Source organism: Microcaecilia unicolor, chromosome 2, assembly GCF_901765095.1.
Source record: "Microcaecilia unicolor chromosome 2, aMicUni1.1, whole genome shotgun sequence".
NCBI classification, from domain to species: Eukaryota; Metazoa; Chordata; class Amphibia; order Gymnophiona; family Siphonopidae; genus Microcaecilia; species Microcaecilia unicolor.
The window spans coordinates 404,743,140-404,765,073 of record NC_044032.1 but is presented as its reverse complement, the minus strand read 5'-3'; positions in this window follow the sequence as shown (position 1 = coordinate 404,765,073).

The window sequence follows — 21,934 nt, the reverse complement described above, 5'->3', positions numbered from 1 at the left end:
GGTCCCCGTTTCGTGGCTACTTTTTCAAGGGGGAGTCACCAGTTCAAGTAACAGTCTCAAGTGCAACTGCAGCATTATCCTAGAAATAAGCAGTGGATTTTCTCAAGTCCATCTTAATAATAGCTTATGGTCTTTTCTTCTAGGAAATTATTCAAACCTTTTTAAACCCTACTAAGCTAACTGCTTTTACCACATTCTCTGGCAATGAATTCCAGAATTTAATTACTCATCGAGTGAAGAAATATTTTCTCTGATTTGTTTTAAATTTACTACTTAGTAGCTTCATTGTGTGCCCCCTAGTCCTAGTATTTTCGGAAAGAGCAAACATATCTACTCATTCCACTCCACTCAGTATTTTATAGACCTCTATCATATCTCCCCTCAGCCATCTCTTCAAGCTGAAGGGAAGTCGTCCCATCTCCTTTATCATTTTTGTTGCCTTTCTCTGTATCTTTTCTAATTCCACTATATATCTTTTTTGAGATGTGGTGATCAGAATTGCACACAGTATTTGAGGTGTGATCATACCATGGAGCGATACAAAGGCATTATAGCATTCTAATTTTTATTGTCCATTCCTTTCCTAATAATTCCTAACATTCTATTTGCTTTCTTAGTCAATGCTACACATTGAGCAGAGGGTTTCAACGTATCATCAACGATGACACCTAGATCCTTTTCCTGGGCTGTGACTCCTAATGTGAAACCTTGCATCACATAGCTATGGTTTGGGTTCTTCGTTCCCACATGCATCACTTTGCACTTGCTCACATTAAACGTCACTTGCCATTTGGATGCTCAGTCTCCCAGCCTCGTAATGTCCTCTTGCAATTTTTCACAATCCTCTTCCAATTTAACAACTTTGAATAATGTTGTGTCATCAGCAGATTTAATTACCTCACTAGTTACTTCCATCTCTAGATCATTTATAAATATATTAAAAAGCAGCGGTCCCAGCACAGACCTCTGGGGAACCCCACCATCTACCCTTCTCCATTGAGAATACTGACCATTTAAGCCTACTCTCTGTTTTCTATCTTTTAACCAGTTTTTAATCCACAATAGAGCACTACCTCCTATCCCATGACTCTCCAATTTCCTCTGGAGTCTTTCATGAGGTACTTTGTCAAATGTCTTTTGAAAATCCAGATACACAATGTCAACTGGCTCACCTCTATCCACATGTTTGTTCACCCCTTCAAAAGAAATGTAATAGATGTAATAGATGTTGGCTTTGTCTTATTAATCCATGCTTATGTATATTCTCTGTAATTTTGTTCTTTATAATAGTCTCTACCATTTTGCCCGGCACCGACATCAGGCTCACTGGTCTATAATTACCCGGATTACCTCTGGAACCCTATTTAAAAATTGGTGATATATTGATCACCCTCCAATCTTCTGGTATCATATTTGATTTTAAAGAATTATTTTTCAGTTCTGTTAGTACTCTGGGATGTATACCATCCAGTCCAGGTGATTTGCAATGCTTCAGTTTGTCAAATTACCCCATTATATCTTCCAGGTTTACAGAGATGTGTTTCAGTTTCTCTGACTCATCGGTATTGAATAGCATTTCTGACACTAATATCTCTGCTACATCTTCCTCGGTGAAAACCGAAGTAAAGAATTAATTTAATCTGTCCACTATGGCCTTGTCTTTCCTGAGTGCCCCTTTTTTCCCTTTGGTCATCTAGTGGTTCAACTGATTCTTTTGCCAGCTTCTTGCTTCTAATATACCTAAAAGAGTTTTTGCTAAGTGTTTTTGCCTCCAACTCGGTCTTCTTTTCAAAGTCTCTCTTTGCTTTCCTTATCAGCGCTTTGCATTTGACTTGCCATTGCTTTTGCTGTTTCCTGTTATTTTCAGTCATATCCTTCTTCCATTTTCTGAAGGATTTTCTTTTAGCTCTAACAGCTTCCTTCACCTCACATTTTCACCATGCCGGCTGTTGTTTGGCCTAACTTCTACCTTCTTTAATTCATGGAATATATGTGGTCTGGGCTTCCAGGATGGTATTTTTGAACAGCATCCATGCCACTGGAAACAACTGGCCTAGGCACAGGAACCTGCAGCAGCTATAGGGCTGGCATAAAACCTCGGGGCACATCTAACCAGTCAGGATTTCAGGATATCCACAATGAATATGCATGGGATAGGTTTGCATGCACTGCCTCCTCGGTATGCAAATTTCTCTCATGCATACTCATTGTGGATATCCTGAAAAACTGATTGGCTGGATATGCACTGTTCCCTCTAAGCTTAGCAGTTGTTCCTCCAACTGCATTGCTGCCAATGGGGGTGGTGGTGCTTCAATATTGTGTTTTCAATTGCTTGGAATAGGCAGGTTCCCTGGAATCCTGCCGAGCTCACTGTTGAAAATGTGATAGTGAAACAGCACCTCCCACTGGCAGAACTGTAGGTGGAGGACTCCCACTCAGCTTAGAGGGAACAGTGGCCTCGAGGACTGCATTAAGGTATACATGATTTTACCCATTTGTACCAGTATTCTACAAAAAAAGTAGGTACCCACTTTCTAGAATCAGTTTAACATAGGCACCATAACCAGTGTGTATAGTGGGCATCTGTTGCAGAATCACCCATCACATGTCAAGCCACTGCAGTAACTGCTATCTTGGTGTGCATTTGCAGCATTACTTCACATGTTAAGTGCTTAACACGCCTTAATAAAAGTGCTCCTTATATGTCTTTTAGTTGGGATTGTAATTCTTTCTTTCTGTTCCTGATGTTATTTCTTGTGTGTTATGTCTTCTTAGAGTAATATATCTCATTGTATTAGTTTAGTTATTGCTTTGAAAATTAACAGTGGATTGTCTTTACTTGTTTCTTCTTATATCATTTTGAAATGTGTAATAAAACAATATTAAAAGATCAAAACACAGAAATCTTTATTCTAAGTTCAATTATTTTTATTGCCTTGAGCTGTTTATTTTCCAGTAAGTTCAGCTCTCAGTTATTAATATTATAATATATTGAACTAGCCGTGTTTCTGTAACTTAGACCCAGACCTTCAGTGTCAGGCCTTATCGGGGCACTGGAATTGGATATCTGGGTCTTTGGCCATGCCCAGAAGTTACACAATATGGCTAATATTCAGTGTAGTACCTGCATAGCTAGCCAAGTGTATTTAGGAATCTTTATGTGGGCCTACATTTATTTTTATTTATTTATTTAAGTATTTATATATATTGCCTAGACCTAAGTGGGCTACAATTTCTTACAGGTACTGGCATTGTCCCAAAATGGGCTTACAATCTAAGTAGTATATTGCACCTGGGGCAATAGAAGGCTTGTCCAGGGTCATACGGAACTGCAGAGGGAATTGAACCTGGTTCCCCAGGATCTCAACCCTCTGCCAATCATTAGGCAGCAGTGGAAATTGAACATGGTTCCCCAGGTCCCCAGGTCCGCACCCCGCTGCACTAACCATTATGCCACTCCTCCACTCAGCTGTGAATTCACTGGCACTGAACATCACTGGTACCCACATAACTCTTGGCCCCTGATCCTCTCTGGTCCTACCCAGTGAGTGCTGCAGTGGTTAGAGCCAGTATTCGGCAGCACTGCCCAGTTAAGTATCGCTGAATATCAGCTCCTGGGCTGCTCAGAGTGATTTAACCAGTGAGGAGCCTCCTCTGCCCAGTTTAATCGCTTTGAATATTTACTTCTTAATATTGTCCATTATTTAGAATGTAATTCCTGAAGTCTGAAAAATAATAATTTATAGAAAGGGTATATTTCCAGTATCATCACCTTTAGCATAGTTGAAAACAGAATCAGACTCATAAAAAGAACTGAGATGAATGCAAGATCATCTATTCCATTCTAAGCTCCTGGACAGCATCTACTGTATCTAAACTATCTCAAAGAGGTTATTCTGTATTTTGCTCTTAAAAAACACTGATAAAAATTCTGCCTCTTCTCTTATTCCATACATACCTACCCTGACAATTAAAAAATTCATCTAAATGACTTACCTCATTCTCCTCTGCTGTAATCTAAGCCAATTACATCTTTTGCTTTCCTTAATGAGGATGGAGAGCAGCTGGTCACCATTCTCTGTATAAAGCCCCTGTATATATATGACTACTGCTAGCAAGTTATTCCTTCATCTTCTCTTCTCTACTTCATAAACTCAGTTCCTCCAATCTTTTCATACAGATGAGCTTTAATGGGACCAGACATCTACTACAGTGGTTCCCAAACCTATCTTGGGGAAACCCCAGCCGGTCAGGTTTTCAGGATATCCACAATGAATATTCATGGGAGAGATTTGCATGCACCTTGGATATCCTGAAAACCTGACCGGAGATAAGCAGTGGATTTTCCCCAAGTCCATTTTAATAATGGCTAATGGACTTTTCTTTTAGGAAGCTAGCCAAACCTTTTTTAAACCCTGCTAATCTAACTGCTTTCACCACATTCTCTTGGCAACGAATTCCAGAGTTTAATTATTCGCTGAGTGAAGAAATATTTTCTCTGATTCATTTTAAATTTACTACTTTGTAACTTCATTGCATGCTCCCCAGTCCTAGTTATTTTTGGAAAGAGTAAACATGCAATTCACATGTACCATTTACTAAGTGCAAAGAAGGCCATTTTGAACTACATTCTGTAAATGACACCTAGGTAAATAGATGTGGCTGGATTCAATAAAGGGTGCCAAATTTTAATGAAGCTGACACTTTCCTCTTGGCAAGGATCATCATGGCCAAGAACACAGATTTTTTATTATCCCAGGTCACAGGAGGAGGAGCTACAATGCTTACAGGAGGGCATGGTTGAGGTTGACTACATGCTGAACGTACCTCCCTCCCTAGGGAGGTAAGTACAAATTACAAGCAGGGTATAGTAAAGCTCCTGACTGCAACACTGTTTGCATGGATGCACATTGTTATAGAATAATGTATAGCAAAATGGGCACCCAATTCCAAATTGGTGCCAATCAGCACCCAGTTATTGGCACACCTAATTTAATTAGGCATACATCTTGGATTGGTGTCCAAATATCAGTGCCCGATATTGAGTGCCATGTATAGAATCCAGAGGTTAGTATATACTTATGTCCTTTAGCATATGCTGTGGTTGAGCTAAGCTTTAATAAAAGGGCCTCAAATACATGTTTGTTGGATATTAAAGTTGATAGTCCAGTCATGCTAGTTAAACATATGCAGTTAGCATCCTGACTACACTGTTTGCATGCTAATTATGTACCTGTGAAAATGGAAGATGAAGTGAGCAGTTCAAGGTGATGGGTACCACTGGTGGGATTTGAACTGGCCACCTCTGAATGTCAAGTCAACTGTTTTAGCCACTAGGCTACCTCCTCCTCTCCACAGTACCATACACCAGGCATCTGTACAGATTTATTTATTTATTGCATTTGTATCCCACATTTTCCCACCCATTTGCAGGCTCAATGTGGCTTACAGATCCATTAGGAGGGCAGCACATTCATGTCAGTGTGTAAGATTGTTATTGCCATATATGTCATGTCCTGGAAATAAGAACATTGAAGCCAACACAATGGCCTCTTCCTCCATGTGTTAGCTTTGTCATAGCTAAACTGATATAGAAATAGGTAAGTGGGTCAACAGTTGCTGAGGTGCGAATTGAACCTAGGTCCCCCCCTTGCTTCCAGGCTGTTGTCCTAACCATTAGGCTACTGGTCTAGGCAGAGTGCCAAAGTCTAATTATAAGGGACCCATAGCACTGTATAGGCTAGATATGCAACATCTCTGGCTTCCTCCATACTACCCCGGTATGGTATGTGAACTGCAATTCAGGCTCCAGGACATTTTTATACCATGACCCCATCACCATGATTGAGATCAGCATTGCGCATCCTCGATATAGAAGCCTTTGGCTGGAACAAAAAAAACAATCTGCTGACTGTAGTTGCCTAGAATCTATGAATGGGGCAAATGTAGCTGTCAGTTCTTTAACAACCTGAAAAAGAACTTGAGAAATATCATCACTATTCAAAATCTGTTTAGATAAGTTCCGTAGTTTACCTATCATTTTTAAACTGTTGCTTCCAAAGTATCCTATTATCATTAGATTTAGTCTTCCTCCAAACCCTTTCCAATCCCCTGTATGAGCATTTCAACCTTCTCAAAACATTCATTAAACCAGGGATGTTTAATACACTCAGAAGATCAGATTTTTTTCTTATTGGGGTCATTATGGAACCCTTTTGCCAAGCTTCGCTATTACTAGCAAGTGGGTTTCCCATGCGCTGAGGCCACTTTTAATGCATCTGTAAAATGGCCTCATTTTCCATTTTTTAAAATTAATGGCCATGTGCTAATTTCCCAATTAAAGTGTAGTCACCTATTTACTAGGCAGTAAGAGCTCTCACACTAACCATGTGGTAATTGTTTAGTGTGTAGTGATGCAGCTGTACTAGCCGATTAGCACTGGGCATGCCTACTCTCCACCCCCAAACATTCCCCCAGTGCAAAAAGATATTTTCAGTTTATCAGAACGTAGGAAGCACATGCTGATCCCCAGACTACCACAGGATGCCTTAGCTTGGCCACTGTAGGAGTTTTTAACCTGAGGTATGCATGCGTTAGTGCTTACCGCAGCTTAGTATGAAGTATACTAAGTGCAGCTGACAGTGTTAAGTACCAATGTTCCACTTGATTCTCAACAGTCAGATTTTCTCCATCTTCTAGTGAGAAACGGATGAGCCGCAAAATCTTGAACACTTGGGGTAATTTTATAAGAGACATTTACAGATGTATACTGGCATGAATGTATGAAAATGTCTATATAAAATACCTTATTGGGGCAATTCTATAAGAATCCACCCAGTTTTAGGTGCTAAGAATACACGTATGCATACTTCGGTAGAAAGACGAGAGGAGATATGATTGAGGCACTTAAATATCTCTACTGCATAAATGCACAGGAGGTAGGTCTCTTTCAACTGAAAGAGAGCTCTGGAATGAGAGGTCATAAGATGAAGTTGAAGGGGGATAGACTCAAAAGTAATCTAAGGAAATACTTCTTTACAGAAAGGGTGGTGGACGCATGGAACAACCTCCCGATGCAGGTGGTGGAGACAAGGGCTATCTGAATTCAAAAAAGCATGGGACAGGCATATGGGATCTCTTAGGGGGAGGAAGAGATAGCGGATAATATGGATGGGCAGACTAGATAGGCCATATGGCCTTTACCTGCTGTCATTTTTCTCTGTTTTTATGTAATTGCTTTCTACAACTTACAACTACAGCTTAAGAGAAAAACAATTCATAAAGAAAAACAACACCTCCTCTTCACATATATATTACTGCAGTACATTACTTAACTGGTTATGAAGAAATGATCAGCAAAAAATGGTCATTAAAAAATGGAGGAAACAGACTCCTTTAATTTATAGACACACAACCATTTAATCTCAAGGAGCGCTTGCTGTCATCACTGGCAAAAAAACCTCCATAAACTGTCCAACTTTCAAAATCCATTTAATAAATATAGAAACTTATCTTATGTGGATGCCCAGCTTCTTTTAACTCTCCATGGCCGACTAAGACCAAAGTTTCATGAGCTTCATCAGGGTCCTTGGTAGATCTATCTGTCAAAAAAGAATGTGTTTTAGCATCTCAATGGCAAAAATAAGTGCAATTTATAACCACAGTAAATATCTAAACCTCACTTCAATGCTGTGGCTATCCAGTATCACCCTCCAGTGGAAGCTTAAAAAATTGCGCCCCCTTGATACATACTGATGTCAGATGCCGAATGCATATATCAGCCAATCCTACAAAAGTCTCAAACGTCAACCGTTGTAAACTTATAACACAGGAATTTAATAGAAGTGGCTCAATTCCAACCTGGAGTTTAAACCCCTTTGGTGTATCGTTTGTAAACAAAAAATCCATTTCTGTTAATTTTGTAAGAGCAAATGTCTCCTATCTCCTCCTCTGTTGTTTAATGTCACTCGTAAAATCACAGTGACAGAGATTCAAACACATGTTGTTGCTGTTCACAATGTAATGCAAGAGGAGCTGAAGTCTTCTTGATGTTAATATTACTTTTGTGTTCTGTCAATTGTGTCACTAGCTTCCTCGAAGTCTGTCCAATATATAACTTCTTAAAGGGGCATTGGATACAGTAGATCACATTCTCTGAGGTGCATGACGTCTTAGAGCATAAAGTAAACCTTTTCCCAGATTGGGGATCAACAAACTCCTTTGTAATGATCATGATGTCACACATCTGACATGTTCCACATCTAAAATGTCCAGAGTCAGCCACTCTCAGTTCTGGTGTTGCTCTTAAAACTGCTGGAGATAGAATTTTGTTTAAATTATTACCTACTGTATGCAAACCTCAATCTGGCTTCAGCAAACATTGTTCAGAAGAATCCACAATGCAATGGAGAACTCGAACGCCCCACGGGAAAACACAAGTGCAGATAAAAGTGGGATGTTTGACCACGGAAAAACAAATCCTGGAAACAATAATCTTGAAAATGCTTGTTTATTTGTTAAAAATACCAGACTTGTTCACAAGCTGCGTTTCATCAAAGGTCTTTTTAAAGACCATTTTGCCTACAGACTACCATATCATTGGTCATCCTTTGCACAGATCAGCTGTTCTTTCAGGTGTCTAAGACTCCTGATGCAGGCCTGACGGCCGAAACACAACAGTTGTGTCGAGTGTTTTTAACAAATAAACAAGCATTTTCAAGATTATTGTTTCCAGGATTTGTTTTTCCATGGTCAAACATCCCACTTTTATCTGCACTTCAGCAAACATTGGCAATATTTGTACTATATGCCAGTGTTTCTTGATGGCTGAAGTCAATCTAGAGGTGGTTGCTGTGAACTTCAACACACGTCAACACATTGTCATCGTCATCTTCCTTAACTTTTGGGGAAAGCAAATATTCACAATGATTAATTTTGGCCCTCTTATATGCCTTATTGATCACATGTCTTGGATAACCTCTCTCACATAATCGTTTCTTTAAATACAACGATTCCCCTCCAAAATCTCTTATCTAAGCAAAATGGCACCTAAATGCTGTGGTGTATAGTTCTAAGGTAAATGAAATACATAGGCAGAATCTGGGCATAAGCTGTGCAGAGCACAGTTATATGCATAAATTATATAACACCATAATTTACTCACATTTGTTAGCAATCTAGGTGCGAGCATTTATAGCAGTTCCATGGCTTTGTAAGTGGTAATGCCTAAAATAGGCTGAGAACCTGGGGAACTGGTAGATGTACATGGAAGGGCGTTTTTGATATGACATCTAAATTGGACTTTGTCCTAAATGTCCCAAATCCAAATAGCAAATGTAACCATTTTTGAAAATGCAAAACATCTTCTTTTTTTTTTTGTTAATACCATTTGTAACAAGGTTTTCTGCTCTGTACATTAATCTTTTCAGGCCGTTTTTGAAAAATAAACGTGCAAGTGCATAATGAAGAAAATCAAGGTATTGGGATATAGGAGGGGCCAGCATTTTTAGCAGACAGGTTCCCCAGACATCCCGGGAGAGCAATGCGGCACCCTATGGGGCATTGCTTTGGACGTCATATAAATGATCCCAGACACATCTTACCACGGCTCCCTTATCTTGTCTGCTGATCTCTCCCAAACCCACCCAAAACCCACTACCCCCAACTGTACACCACTACAATAGTCCTTATGGGTGAAGGGGGCACCTATGTGTGGGTCCAGTGTGTTTCTGGTGAGTTTAGAAGGGCTCACAGTTTCCACCACAATTGTAACAGATAGGGGGAGGTATGGACCTACGCACACCTGTCTACAGTACACTGCACTACTCCAGGAACCTGCATGCTGCTCTAATGGACCTGGCTATAACATCTGAAGCTGTCATAGAGGCTGGTGAGTACTATTGTACTATTAGGAGGGGTCAGTGACCACTGATTCCCTCTATTGGTCATCTGGTCATTTAGGGCACTTTTTTGTGCCTTCTTCATTCTGAAAACCAATCTAAACCAAAATGTTGATGTTTTTACCCTAGACATTTTCATTTTGTTCCATTATGGCTGTAAATCGCACAAGTGTTAGGCATGCCCTAAGCCCGCCCTACTCTCGCCTTCAAAATGCCCCCAGAATGCCCCCATATAATTTGGACACACTGTAGATGAAATGCATAGATAAACATCTGAAAAACAGGTTTCAAAAATATTGATTTGGACGTTTAGAGAAGAAATCCATCCAAGTGGTGCTTTATGTGGAGCCCTATAGTCTCATTAATCATTAAGGGGCTGAATAACCCCATACAAAGAAACTTTTAACATTTCTTAAATGTTTAAATGCAGACCTTGCTTTTATCAAGAAACCCATCTATTATCACAGGACATTCACCAATTAGCTGACCATAATTACACACCTATCACCTTCTCCACCCCCTTCAAAAAAATGGAGTGTCCGTACTAGTGCTGTCTGATTCAGCCAAAACGTTTTTGATTTGATTTGTTCAATCATATGAATTGATTTTTCAATTCAGTTCAATTCAGTCCTTTAAGGCCACTATCAATAAACAGAAAATAAAAGTCATTTTTCTACCTTTGTTTTCTGGTCTTTTAATTTTTGCAAACATGTCTCTTCTATCCAGTCACCATCCAGTTTATGTAACCCCAAATCCAGTGTCTGTCCTCTTTTTCTGTCCCTTTTACATCCAGCCTTTGCCCTCTCTCTCCCCCCACCTCTTCTATCCAGCCACCGTCCCATCTCTGTAACACCCAATCCCGCATCTGCCTCCTATCTGTGCCTCCTCCTAACCTGACACCTCTGCCGCTGCTGCTGCTGCTGCTATTGCTTCTCTAGAGCAGCAGCACAGTCAAAAGAAAATAAACTAATCACGGGGCTGGACTCTCCATTGGCGCGGCTGCCAGTCCTGCCTCCCTGGTGTTACTTCCTGTTCTGGGGCAGAGCCAGCAGCCTACGCCAATAGAGAGACCAGCCTTGTGTTGAGTTTATCTTCTTTTGTCACTGCTGTTGCTGAAGGAAGCAGTGGCTTGGGTGACAGTGGGAGGGAGGTGGGGAAGTCCAGAATTGGGACTTCCGATTTTTTGCTGAAACAAATCGATTCGAATTGATGCACCCAAAACGAATCGACAAATCGATTTGAATCGTAAATTGGACAGCACTAGTCCATACTTGTGCACAAATCTCTACAGCATACCCTGATTAGCCAGATTTCAGACTGGAATGGCAGATGGACCAGAGCATCTATATTCATTAATAATAAACTGATTAATATCTTTAACATCTATGCATCAAACATAGATGATCCACAATTTTTCCGTGAGGTCTCATCTGCAGTAAGTTGCATGAACCAAGCCCCCCTAATCTTGTGTGTGATTTCAATCAAATGGTAGACCCCATTATAGATCTCAAATCCAACTCCCCATATCACACCTCCATGGCAGTACCCAGCATTATTTCTTTGAAAAATCATCTAGGGCTTATAGACCCATAGCACCTGCTTAACCATACTGCCCACGATTTCTCACCTCCACATATGAGCTATTCACGCATTGACTATTTTCTAATTTCCAAACAGTTAATGCCCCAAGTGACACATACTGACATCCACAGTCAAACAATTTCAGATCACTCCGCTATATCTCTGTCCCTATCAAACTTAAGTGTTCCAAAACATAAAGGCTCTTGGAGATTCAATTCAAATTTACTTCAGGATGATAACTTTATAAAATATATTAAATATAAATTTGAAGAATGCTTTGCAAAGAACAGGATAATCAATTATCCTGTTAACATTTGTGGGGGTCTTTTACTAAAGATTAGTTATCTGCAGCAGGGCCCATAGGAATAAAATGGGACCTGCTGCAGATAACTCGAGCTAACCTTTAGTAAAAGACCCCATTGGTGAACTATATTGAAAGCCACAATCGGGGGGGGGGGGGGGGGGCATTATCAATTTTTCAGCAGGTTTAAACAAACATAAAAAAGAAATAGAAAAATTGGATTCCAATATTAAACAACCTGAATCTGCATACATTTCTAGCCAAGACCCCAAATTATTTTCAGATCTTGAAAAATTAAAGTGTAATTACAAATCCTTACTATCTAATGAGGTTCTGACATATATTTCAGCACAAATTCCAAATTCTATGCAGAAAACAGTAAATCTAGCAGATTGCTAGCCCAATATTTTGACGCCTATGAAGCTGTCAAAGATCTTCTCAAACAATACTTCCTCTAACTGCTGGTCCTATAACCAAGTACCTGAAGATCTGATACACACCTTATTTAATTGCTCCAATGTTCACGCTTTCTGGAAAAGTGTTTGGGATAGAATTAAGAAGGTCATTTCAGTGGAGAAATCTACTATCATCTCATACAGTAGAGTTATTTTATGCTCTTCAAGTCCTGACCTCAGCATCTCAGAACAATTTATCAAATTATTCCACATTATGATGGATATAACAACGCACATAGTAATCCTTCACTGGAAAGATAATTCCAAACATAGGCGTCCTTTTACTAAGCTGCATAAGCGCTTATGCATGCCCAACATGCGTCAATTCTAAGTTACCACTCGGCTACTGCATGTCCCGGGTGGTAATTTCATTTTTGATTTGCATCCGATTCACGCGTCAGAAAATATTTTTATTTTCTGGTGAGCAGCCGATAATCAGCATTCTGACATGTGTTGACCGTTACCGCCAGGTTAATGTGTGAGACTTTACCGCTAAATCAATGGCTGGTGGTAAGGTCTCAGACCCAAAATGGACGCACTCCAATTTTCATTTTGTTGCATGTCCATTTTCAGCCCTCCCCTCAAAACGGCATTTTTTAAAGGTGCGCTTGAAAATAATCTTCTGGGCGGCTGAAAAACATGCCTACACTACCGCAGGCCATTTTTCAGTGCACCTTAGTAAAAGGACCCCACTAATTTCTTTGAATGGTGGTCTCAACTGTGTGCAATCCGGAAATATGAAAATGCTAACGCCATCTGCCTTCATAACTTTCTTCACTCCCAGAAAGTATGTCTAACTCTAGATAATTATTGTGCTAATATCTGCTATTGACCTGCATATAAATCTGTTATTCATCATTGCAACATTCTGTCTTTACACCCTCATTAATCTGTTATTTAACCATAAGTACATTATAAATACTTGCAGCAATGTTTCACATATGTGTATTAATATTGTTGTTACTGGTATTGTACAATCATCCATTCACATATTGTTTGTGACTCAACTTAATTAACCAGATTTGCATTGCTAGATATTTTATTAAAAATTGTAATTAAAATACTGTGGAAAAACATTGTGTGCATACAGACTGTATGAGCTTAATTTTACCCATATAGCAATTTTGTAACAGAAAAACTATGTGTAATTTATGGCTTTAGAAGTGGAAATACCTTTGAAAATTATCCTTCCTTTATTTAGCAATATAATACTTGCAGCTTCTTGGTTTAACAGCAAAACAAGGATATTACAGCACTTGCAATCCTATGGACTGACTCATACAAGTTTGTAAACTCCTAACTGGCTAAACGTACAGACTATTAACTTCCAAGGTAGTACAGTTGCTGTGAGACAGCCGCCAAGTCTATAGGGAATAAAAAGCCTGTTGGTGGCCTGTGGTTCATCATTCTTGCAACACAGGTACCAGATGCTGGTTCACTTTTGTAAGTTGCATTATGCCTATTCTTTCTCTGTATTGTATACGTGATATGACTTTTTCTGCTTGCTCTGTACACAGTAATGGATAGGGTTTACCTCCACTGAAATGGTCTATGGATCCAGTTCAGGAAAGAAAAGCAATTGGTAACCTGCTAAAATAATCCTATGTCTGCTCTTTGTTAGCATATTTTATCCTATGGATTAGACGTGTTCTCAGATTGAAAGCTTCCTATAGGAAAATGTGGTTGCCAAAAGTAAATGTGCATAGTTAGGGTAGAAAAATGGAACAATTAAGTCAGAGGGGCAAGTAAATAAGATTTTGTTATATTTTAAAATCTCCTTATAAAATAGGCAAGTTTTATACGACCTACAATGTTTTAGGAGACTTTAGCCTTCATGTAGATATAGTAGACGAGGATAATATAGGGCCTCTTTTAACAAACTGCGTTAGCAATCCCAGCATGATAATGGGTTTTGTTGGTATTGCCACGCGGGAATCGCTAGTGCAGTTTGTTAAAAGAAGCCCATAGTGAATAATTTTTTTTACTAACTTTTAATGTTTTAGGTTGGAAGCAAATAGTTTATGTGGCAACATATAATGGTAGCCACACAGTGGATTTAATTTTTATTGGTAAAACTCTTAGTAGTCAATTTAAAATTACTGATATTTTAGCAGTTCCCTGATCAGATCATTCAGTTGTCTCTTTTCAACTAAAATTAGAAAAGGTAAATTTACAACACAGGGTTTTAAACCTTTATAAGTCGTGATCATTATGAGCTCCCTGAACTTAAAAGGGCCTTAACTGATCAGAATTTTAATCATTTGGATGTAGATTCTGCCGTCAGTATTTGGAATGAGACTTTTACACAATGTTTGGATGATATTGCTCCTCTATAGGAGAAATTCTCTGTATGTCATCATAGGGTCCCTTGGTTTACTGATGAACTTAAGGTCCTAAAATGCACTTTGAGAAAATGTGAAAGGGAGTGGAGGAAATACCTGTCAATGGTAACATTAGAACAACATAATTTGAAACTTCAGAATTAGCGAATTTCTATTTTGTTGGCTAAGCAGGTACATTATAAAAAAGTAATAGAGTCTGCCCCTTCTAGGTCTAAATAACTTTTCACTGTGGTCAAAAGATTAATGTGTGAAACTAGGAGTAATCGCCAGAGCGGTACATCTTTGACTTGTCAAGACTTTGCTCTTAAAAGTTTCTAATATTGCTACTCAATTTCAGTCTCAAAATGTACCTGTTGAGATGGCTAGTACTTTGCTAGAAGAGGATCATTGGTCTAACTTTGAGCCTAGTGCCTAGACAATAAGTTAAACAAGTTTTTTGCAGATTTAATTCTTCTCATTATCTTCCAACTGTTCTTAAGGCAATGAAAGAATTAACTTTGGATACATATACTTGTATCATAAATAAATCCTTTAGAGGGTCTTTTACAAAGCGACGGTAAGCCCAACTCAGGCTTACCACTCGCTAATTCAGAAATACTGTCGGCCCAATGTGGCACCGGCAGTAGTTCTGACTGGAGCACGCACCATTTACGGTGCTCAGGAATTTTTTTTCTGTATCATGGCGCTAACCTGGTTATAATCGGGCATCGCTGCACGACAGGGGCATAGCCAGACTTAGGCGGGAGGGGGGTCCAGAGCCCGAGGTGAGGGGGCACATTTTAGCCCCCGCAGCGCCGCCGACCCCCCCACCATTTTTGACACCCCCCCCCCGCCGCCACAGTTGCTGCCACCACCACCAAATTTGACCCCCCTCCCCAACGACAACCCTCTCGACCCCCCTCCCGCCGCCGCCGTCGGCTACCTTTGCATATATAGACGGATTTGCAGCCTGTATAATATTTGCATTATCATCAACTAATTAAATGTAAATCTAAGAATGTTATATATGGAACTTTGGAAGTCTAAGTGCTTGAAAATATGACTCTGTGTGTCCTTGTAACTTATTATATGTAGGCCACTCCAGTCATCCTGTTAAAAAATTGTTTAATGGAACACAATTCTTATATCTTAATAAGGTGTTAACTGCTCCCTTGGTTCAACACTGGCTGGAGTATGAACATCAATGGCAAGATATTAAGTGGTGAGTAATTGATATTGATCAGCTTGGGAAGGAAGGTAGGAATGCTGAACAACTGTTTAACTACAAGGAGCAATGCTGGATTTACCAACTGAAGACACTACACCCCAATGGTTTGAATGCTAAGTTGGAATGGTGGTCCATAGTTTGATTTTTTAACATTTGTGTGGGATATGTTTTTGAGCAATCAGATTACATCTTGCTCATCACATGAGTTCTATATAGATGGCAGCATACGATGCCGCCGCCGTATTGTTCCTACTGAAGAGAGTTGTAGTGATGTGGTTGTAAGTCTTGTCACTATGGAAAACAGTGTTTTTGAGTAACAAGGCTTTTAGATAATACTTAGCATGGATTTTATTGTTTTTGTTCCTCTACCCTGATGAAGTGATCGAAAACTGGTCATGTTGGCAGAGTGTCCAGTTCTCAACAGTCATTAAAATCAAGTAGTTGAATGATTTTAAGCAAAGTTTGTTGGATAATTAATTTTCTATACACTGATGTGCCTTCAAAATAATATAATGTGAAAGTGAAAGTGGGCAGCAATTGCATTAGAAAAGTTACATGCTTCGGCTAGCAGTGTGTCTGAGGGTCCATAAAAAAATTAAAGCATTAATTGAAGAGTGCTGTTATTGACATCTATGGTGACAGACCGAAGATTTGTGTTTAAGAGTTATTTGCTGGGAGGATTTATGACTATTGATCAATGGTCCCCGAATAAGAACATTTTGTCCTTTTAAATGGATTCATCAATAATTAGTTGTTAGCAGCCAATTATTGGTGCTGATTGGCTCATTAATCAATTAAGTTGCCTGATTTGCATACACAACTTTAGTCTCCATATATCATATCTGGGGATGTATGTGCACATATGCTGGATATGCACCTAAGTGCTATTGAACAACTATGCACATGGCTTCAATAGCATGTAGTTTGCAGGTGGGCTGTATGGCTAGCAAAAGTGTTCACACCTAAATGTATACATGCGTATCTACCTTATTACACTAGTATTCTATAAAAGAAAAGAGGTGGCCACCTATATATAAGTGCACAGTTACAGAATTACCCACAACCATCCTCATTCTAAAGTTAAGTGATAATGACATGCACAAGTTGCATTCAGCAGTATTCCATAACTTACGGGCAACTGTCTTAGCATGAAAATACAAAGGGACATTCACAGGGGGAGGAGCAGGGATGGTGTATGTGTGTGTCCAGGGCTGGTCTTAGGCAGAGGCAACAGGGGCGGCTGCACAGGTCCTCGCACTCCCAGGAGCCCTGCAGCCCTACCTGAACCTAATAATGCAACACACCCTGGTGGTCTAGTGGCACCTTAAGGGCAGGAAAGAACCCCATTCTTTCCACCCACTGCCTGCTGCTGCATTCTTCAAAATGGCTGCTGAGACTTCTGCGGAAGTCTTGTAAGGCTACTACTTGAAATCTCATCAGCCATTTTGAAGAAGTAGTGGCAGAGAGCAGAGCAGCAGTAGCGGGCAGAAAAGAGTGGGGTTCTTTCTGCCCTGAAGAGGCAACTAGACCACCAGGACATGTTATGGCAGATTGGGAGAGGGCACCCTGAGGCTTGGAGGGGGCAGTACACAAAAATAAAAAATAAGCTCTTGTCAAAAGGGTTGGAGCTAGGTGTGGCAAGGCTAGGCAAGGAGCTGGGGATGGGGCTAGGCAAGGAGCCGGGGGCCCCACCGAACTGGTCTGTACAGGGCCCTACAATTGCTAAGACTAGCCTTGGGTGTGTTTCCCACTTACACATGTAACGCTAAAGTACTGCTTTTATGTATGCCTGCAATAGACATTGCATAAGTTGGTGCTCCTAAATGTACATGCGCTAATGTCAACTTAAGCTAGTATTCTATAAGAGCTCTTACTCACACAAGTGTTCTCATAGAATAGGCTCACTGACTACGTTCACTGAGCACCTAAAATTGTGGCACCCAGTTATAGAATTGCTCCTAAAATGGGCAGTTGTCATAGGTATAGTCCAGCCAAAAATTTAGAAATGGCAATGTGTAAATTTGTCACCAATATGATGAACATGTAAAGATTAAAAAGACCTCAAAAACTGTATTTTTGAATACACAGTTTCTTTTATTTTAACAGGCATTTTTATACAAGTTGAGGATGGTCATAATACTTTCACTTTTTCTCACCATAGCATTGTCTTCCCCGGTAAGTACTCATGCAGGTTAATTTGATTGCAAAATGCAATTTCTGTTTACTGGGCTGTTATTTCTTGAGGATAGTTCAATCATGTTAAGCATATATTCAGGTGCCATTCAAAATAGAATCTTGAAGATTAGGGTGCTCGCTTTGAAAAATATTCTTGCCTTGACTGGTAGCCAGTGGGGTTGTTTTTTTTTTTTTTTACATTTGTACCCTGCACTTTCCCACTCATGGCAGGATCAATGCGGCTTACATGGGGCAATGGAGGGTTAAGTGACTTGCCCAGAGTCACAAGGAGCTTCTGTGCCTGAAGTGGGAATTGAACTCAGTTCCTCAGGACCAAAGTCCACCACCCTAACCACTAGGCCACTCCTCCACTCTTTCATATTTCAATTTCTTGAAAAACAGTCTTGCTGCCGTGTTTTGGACTGCAGCGATTTCAGTGTATTTTCCTTGCATCCTATGTGTGCTGCATTGCAGTAGTCTAGTTGTAATAGTATCGTTGATTGGACCAGTATCCGTAAAGATTGTCGTCCCCCTTCTCCTCCACTGCTAACTCCAGGCTTCGTTCCTTTTCTCTTACAGCACCTTATGCCTGGAATAAACTTCCTGAGCCTGTACGTCTAGCTCCATCTCTACCTGTTTTCAAATCTATGCTGAAAACCCACCTTTTCACTGCTGCTTTTGGCTCCTAGCCACTACTCATTTGCCTTCCCCCTTGTTCCTTCTCACCCAATACTTCCCTCGCCCTTAATTGTCTTGTCTGTCTGTATTATTTTAGATTGTAAGCTCTATTGAGCAGGGGCTGTCTCTCTGTGTCAGATGTTCAGTGCTGCATGCGTCTGGTAGCGCTATACAAATGCTAATAATAATAATAATAATTGCCTAGGGAAATAGTCTCTTATTCTTCTCAGTTTCCATAGTGTTTTAAAGTATTTTGATGTTACTGCTGATATTTGATTGTCTAGTGTTAGATGTTTGTCGAGAATGATTCCTACTATTTTAAGTTGTGTTTCGATGTGGTATATTTGTTGGTTGATTGTGAATTTTTGGTAGGATTTAGGGTTGTGTGGGCTGGATAATACTAGGAACTTGGTTTTGTCTCTGTTCAGTTTGAGTTTGAAAGTTGTTGCCCATTCTTCCATGAGGTCCAATCCTTTTTTTATTTTGTCTTGTAAAAAGGAAAGATGTATCATTAGCCATATCTGTTCCTTAAACTAGATCACTATATGGAACTAGTACCCACTGTCACTAATACCAGAGTTACTAGGCAGTGAATATTCTGCCTCTTTCTTCATGAGCCATCACCTATGAGATACTTACAGCATAAAGCGGATTTAAACAGGCAATGATGCTTCTCGGTCCACTTGATAAATCCTGTAGGACAGACTAAAGCTTCTAGTTGTGCAGGGACCTACATCATAGGCACCCGGTATAAGAGGCTTGGGGAGGCTAAGCCTCCCCAGCCGCAGCATGAAAGAGTTAGGCGTCGGGCGGGCGAGCGGCGCCGTGAGTCTCCCCTTTCCCTCCCCTTGTTTACTATCTGCCCCACGCCATCTTTAATTTACCTGCGTCCCAGCATCGGCCCGCCACGTCATTTCAAAGCCCGCCCTGCTGCCTGTCTCTATTCTTCCCTCCCTTCGCGACGTGTTCATTCGGCAGAGTCCTGCCCTCGAGGAAATGATGTCAGAAGGCGGGACTCTGCCGAACGAATCACATCGCGAAGGGAGGGAAGAATAGAGACAGGCAGCAGGGCGGGCTTTGAAATGACGCGGCGAGCCGACACTGGGACGCAGGTAAATTAAAGATGGCGCAGGGCAGATAGTAAACAAGGGGAGGGAAAGGGGAGAGGAGAATCGCGCTGGCGCTGGGTATGGATGGAGGGGGGCAGGGGACAGAAGGGAATTCAATTGCTGGATATGCATGGAGGGCAGGGGAGAGGAGGGTTACTGGAATGGGTGGATAGAGGGGATGGCAGGGGGGAGAGGAGGGTTGCTGGAATGGGTGGATAGAGGGGATGGCAGGGGAGAGAGGAGGGTTGCTGGAATGGGTGGATAGAGGGGATGGCAGGGGAGAGAGGAGGGTTGCTGGACATGGGTGGAGGGGAGGTCAGGGGAAAGGAGATTTGCTGGACATGGAGGGGGAGGGAAGACAGGAAGGAAATGCACATGAATGAAGGGGAGAAATTCTGGACATGCATGGAGGGAAGGGAAGACAGAGGAAGGAGATGAGATGAGGGAAAAGGGAGAAAACCTGCACATCGATGGAGAAAATAGGCAGAAGCTGGATCCACTGGACAGTCAAGTCTGCAGAGGACCCAGCTTTTACTTACGGATGTAAGGCAAGAAATGAAGAAGAAAGGCGGAAAGTAAAGAAATAAATGGAAAGGAAGCCCTGGAACCGGAGTTAAGAGGACAGATAGCAGCAGAATCGGATACTTGGCCAGCATGATCAGAAAAACAAAGTCACCAGACAACAAAAGTAGAAAAGATTATTTTATTTTCATTATACTGTTTGGAATATGTCCACTTTGAGAATCAGGTGCTCAACATTAAAAGTTTATATTTATTTACTTATTTATGGCATTTTATCCCACATTAAACATGAATTAGGGTGTTTTGTGGCTCTACATGAGAATTGTGATATTATGATCCCTTGTTTCATATTGTTGACGGTCTGCATTTTCCGTATGGGTGGTATATTGGTGTATTAGGTTCTGCCCAGTATAATATTTATGGTACAGTAAGGTTCTGAGTGTGTTTTTGCACAAAGTTGTGCATAGTGTTTTGCAGCTGAGCGATTGTGGTTAGCATATGCTTTGAGCAACCACTTTATTCTTTGACATATGATACATAGCTAGTATCTAAATTTAATAAAAGGTATTAATTGTGACTTTTATTTTTATTTATTTATTTTTTTCTGTGTTATCAGACAATTATGGATTTAAGCTCCACCCCTGACTCCACCCCCAACCCCGTCCCCTTTAGCCTCCCCAAACAGTTGGGCCACCGACCACCTATGACCTACATGTACCAATAATCTGATTGCCAAGCAACTGTTATTTCAAAATTGAACGAAGCGAACATTCCTTCAAACATACTTACATAAGTAACTGTATCTGGGTGACTCAGCATGTTCTAAATGTATCCAAACACATTTTCATAAATTTTTTAAGGATCATTAGAGTTAACAGCATAAACATTGCAATCCAGACTTTCCAAAGCAACGATATGCAAATCTTCATCGATCCATATTTTTTCAATTTTTCAATTGTTTTAAATTTTCCAGACAAATTCACTAGTTTAAATGTCCACATAACTCCATAATTAGTAAAAAAAAAAAAAAAACTTTTTTGTTAAATAGTGTTTAGAAACAATCCATAAACATCTCAAATTTGAAAAACGACACTGGCAAACACTTAACTTGCAGCTGTTTTTCCACAGTGTGAGAACCTCCACCAACGGCCAGATTTCGAACTTTCCTCAGGGAAGAGGTTCAATTTTTGCAGCTAACACATTCTCTCACATTAACAAAAAATGGCCGCCTGAGATGTTTAAAATAATTGAAAAATTGAAAAAATGTGTATATCGTTGCTTTGGAAAGTCTGGATTGCAACGTTTATGCTGTTAACTCTGATGATCCTTAAAAAATTTATGAAAATATGTTTGGATACATTTAGAACAGGCTGAGTCACCTATGCAGTTACCTATGTAAGTATGTTTGAAGGTATGTTCACTTTGTTCAATTTTGAAATAACAGTTGCTTGGCAATCAGATTATTGGTCTATGCTTGGAACAACCTTCCTGAGCCCTTACGCCAAGCCCCCTCCCTGCCTGTCTTCAAGTCTTTGCTTAAAGCCCACCTCTTCAATGCTGCGTTCGGCACCTAACCCTTAGCGCTCACTGAATCCAGACTGCCCCAATTTGACTGCCCCTATCGGACCGACCGTTCACTTGTCTATTAGATTGTAAGCTCTTTGA